The following is a 4,675-nucleotide window of genomic DNA, read 5'->3' on the forward strand; positions in this document are numbered from 1 at the left end:
GGAACAGAGTATGTTGCTAATAGGCCCAAGGACAGTTTGACTTTTAGCCCAGAAACTGGCTACATTTCTTTGGGGTCTTTTTACCCTAACTGCTTAGCCAATTCCTACCTCCTATTCTTATCACACCATGATCTGAAGGTGTTACCCAAATTGCCAATAGGGAATAGGGACACCGCCTGCTCTGGTTTCTTCCATGCTGAACAGGGATGTAGGGTGAGGCAATTGGAGTACCTCTTCAGTGGTCTATCTAAAAGACTCCCAAATTGCATAACTCTTATCTCTAAGGGGAAACGAAAGTCCTTGAAACATGAATGGGAAATGTGAAGGAGAAGTAAAGGCAAGAGTAATTAGCATTACAAGTTCTAGACAGGGAACTAGAAAAAAGTTGGAACAGGGCAAATTCAAATGTTCATATGAGAGTCCATTGGAGTTTCTTCACAAGGACTTCCAAAAGCATCTCCATTGGATTCTTCCTCATTTTTCTTTTGTCTTCCAAGGCTGGACTAGTTGGCTGAGAAGAGTGGCTGGATATTCAGGTGAGGGTCCAGTGAACCTGCTTGGCACTCTTTTAATGAATGAGCAGACCGTCAACCTGCTTGGCACTCTTTTAATGAATGAGCAGACCGTCAACAAGTCCAATTGTGACTATGTTTAGCGACCAGGCTCAGCCGAAGTTTTGATGATGGTGGTTATTTCATGCAGAAGGGACTGTTGTATATCATCATCTTATTAAAAGCACCTGGAATTTAAAAGGATTTGGTGCTAGGGGACACCTATGAGGGAGAACATACATTGTTTATTTTTCTGAGTCTGTGTTACTTCACTTAGTATAATCGTTTCTAGATCCATCCATTTTTCCTGAAAATTTCATTATTTCATCTTTCTTTACTGCTGAATAGAACTCCATTGTGTAAATATACCACATTTTTGTTAACCACTTGTCAGTTGAGGGACACTTAGGTTGGTTCCATCTCTTAACTATTGTGAAAAGAGCAGCAACAAACGTGGTTTTACAAGTGTCTCTACAGTAGGATGAGTCCTTTGGGTATATGCCAAGGAGTGGTATAACCAAGTCATATGGTAGGATCATTGTTAGTTTTTTAAGAGTTTCCACACTGTTTTCCATAGAGGCTGCATGAGTTTGCAATCCCACCAGCAGTGAATGAGCGTTCCCCTTTCTCCACATCCTCGCCAGCACTTTATATCATTTGTTCTCTTGATCCTAGCCAGTCTGATTGGGGTAAGGTGATACCTTAGGGTGGCTTTAATTTGCTTTTTCCTAATTACGAATGATATTGAACACTTTCTGAGATGTTTCAAGCCATCTTTATTTCTTCCTTTGAGAGCTCTCTATTTAGATCTTTAGCCCATCTTTTAATTGGGTCCTTTGGTTTCTCGCTTTTTTGTTTTTTGAATTCTTTATATATTCTGGATGTTAAACCTCTGTCAGATATATCACTGGTGAAGTTTTTTTTTCCATTCTGTGGGTTTTCTCTTTACTTTTTTGGTTGTTTCTTTTGCTGTACAGAATCTTTTTAGTTTATTGAGGTCCCACTTATTGATTGATGACCTTAATTCCTGAACAACTTGTCTGATTTAGAAAATCCTTTCCTACACCTATATCCTGTAAGTTGCTGCCAATATATTCTTTTAATAGTTTCAGGGTTTCAAGTTTCACACTGAGGTCTTTGATCCATTCGGAGTTGATGTTTGTGCAAGGTGAAAGTTAAGGATCTAGTTTCACTCGTCTACAGGTGAAGATCCAGTTTTGACAGCACCATTTGTTGAAGATGCTGTCTTTCTTCCATTGTGTGTTCTTGGCAACTTTGTCAAATACCAGATGGCTGAAATTGCATGTACTCAGGCTTGGATCTTCAATGATGTTCCATTGATCTATGTCTCTGTTTTTGTGCCAGTACTATGATGTTTTTATGAATATGGCTATGTAGTATACTTTGAGGTCTGGTATAGTAATCCCCACAGCATTGCTTTTTGTGCTCAGGGTTGCTTTGGCTAGCCTCCACATTTTAAGGATGTATTTTTCTAATTCTGAGAAGTATGTAGCTCTTGACTACCATTCCACTTGGGGATTACAGGCAATGTATATATTGTTTCTGAAAAAAGATACAATGAGGAGAAAATATAGAATTTTGTAAATACTAAAAATATGGGGGCTAGAGATGGTTCTGTGGTTAAGGTCACTGTGATGGCTAATCCTGGGTATCAACTTGATTGGATCTTGGATTAACTGAAATGAAAGAGATCTTCTTGATTGAATCATCTAAAGCCAGAAGACACACCCTAAATATGGGCGTTACCTTCTGATGGCAGCCTGTATGAAAGACCAAGGCAGAGCAGAACGCCAGGCTTTTTGCTGCTTGCCTTCTCTCTCGCTGGTGAGTTCGTCTTGCTGCTGTAGACTGAAGACTAGCTGATATTTTGGAATTTGTCAGACCTTCAGCACCGGATTGGGACTACTGAGAAATCCAGCCTTGTGGACTGAGTGACTACGGATTCTCAGCCTCTCCAGTGTGGTTCAGCCATTGTTGGACTACTCGGACTCTATCCTGTGAGCTAAGCTGATAAATCTCTATACATATTCATTCTACCGGTTCTGTTTCTTTGGAGAACCCTGACTAAAACAGTCACCGACTGCTTTTGCAGAAGACTGGGCTGGAATTCCAGCACCCACATGGTGGCTAACAACCATCCATCCATAACTCCAGTTCTAGGAGATATGTCAGCCTCCTCTGTCCTCCTCTGGAACTGCATGACACGGGTATACTTGCATACATGTATGCATAACACTCATACACATAAAATAAGAATTTAAAGAATAAAAATATGCCAGGTGTGGTGGTGCACGCCTTTAATCCCAGCACTTGGGAGGCAAAGGCAGGTGGATCTCTGTGAGTTCAAGGCAAGCCTGGTCTACATAGTGAGTTCCAGGCCAGCTAGGGCTGTAGGGATACCCTGTCTTAAAAAGACCAAGATAAATAAATAATAAATAAATAAATCATGATCTTAGTCATATCAGTGTCTTTGTTGTATGAGAATAAACATCATTAAATATAAAAACAATTAAATTCGTGTAAAACAAACATGCTATGTACAAATCACCTATTCTGTCCTGAAAAGCATGAATCTTATTGAAAATCCCATACATAGTATTCAATACTACATGACACATATTTTAGAAAGTGCTTTAACAAGAAATATCACACTCATTTTGCTCACAGCAGCTCAAAGTGTCATAGACAAGGAAAGAACCAGACTTACAGACATTGTCACTTCTCACAGCAACCCCCATAACCCTCCTTGTGTGGTCCTCAATGTGGTTCAGATAAACTTCCTTTCCTGCCACAGGCCCCACTGACATCCTCTTAACCATCATGGCTCATGGATTCAGAACTCTGTCTTCCATCTATGAGAGCTCCAGTACCACCTGAAATGGCTAGACCATGAAACCTCAGAGTCATCCAAAATCTAAAAGAGAGACTTGACCTGGGAGGATGAATCATGGGAAGGTGGTAGAATATCTTCTTTCCTTCCTCTAAGTAAATTTGAGATAAAAGGAAACAATGTATTTGGGGTTTTCTGGGGAGGAGGAGAAAAATGTGTCTAGTGTTGAGCTCTGGAGAGACCTGGAGAGATAAGTGTTCTCAAATCAGTCTGGGCATTCTTATTGGGTTGAAGATATTCCCATTCCCTAAATTTTAAACCCTTACATTAGTAAAGTAAGAAGTAAACAACCATTGTGGACATAAACAATCTAGCAAATTTTAAGAATAGTGGACAATCCATAGAAAATGGATAGATAATATGAAAAGGAGAAGTTTGGTTAATATAGGAAGAAAGCAAAGGAACAAGGGGGGAGGGTAGGAAAGGAGGAAGCAGTAAAGAAGGGAAGGAAGGTGGATGCTTTGGGATGAGTACACGTGGTTCAGCTTGAACTGTGTCTAACATTATAATATTTATCCTCAGCTCAGGAGGGAAGGTTCTTGGAATGTCAGCCATACTCTAAGTGGTAGGAACAGTTGCTCAAAGATAGTCAGGCTCATCATACTAGAACAAGCACAATAAAATAGAAATGAATAAAGATTTTCACCATAGAAGAGATTATGTACTAGTTTAAAATGCTATATAGTCATTTCACTGTCACATGCTGTATATATGTCAGACTAATCATGCTGTAATATTTAAAAATTAAAATAATAGGAACAAATGTATTCCATAAAATAATGGATGAGTCAAAAAGTAAAAGCCCAGAGTTTAGGTTCTAACCAGGAATGAATTTACTTTAAGTACAAAAGATAAATTTCCCCCACAGCATGGTGGTGTGATTAGAGGACTTCTCCCTCTTCCCCGTTCCATGATTGTACACTGGCTGGTCCAGAGCTCAGTGGTCATAGGTAAGATATTGTGTAGTCCACATTAGTCACTGAATTAGAGTAGGCACTTAGGATATCATTGGTAGGGTTGATAAAATGTTTCAGAAATATATTTTTGATAACATGTAGGCAATGTCTAATCCTCATAGGGACAAATATGCACAGACTTGGGATTTGTTTTCTCTTTTCTCCTTAATTTGTCTATATCGGCTAGTCATAGTGCATGGATATAGAAACACACCCTCTACCCCAGCCTACCCCCAGAAGAAAACATGCAAGCCACA

This window comes from Nannospalax galili, unplaced genomic scaffold, assembly GCF_000622305.1.
Source record: "Nannospalax galili isolate Female #2095 unplaced genomic scaffold, S.galili_v1.0 scaffold234, whole genome shotgun sequence".
Taxonomy (NCBI): Eukaryota; Metazoa; Chordata; class Mammalia; order Rodentia; family Spalacidae; genus Nannospalax; species Nannospalax galili.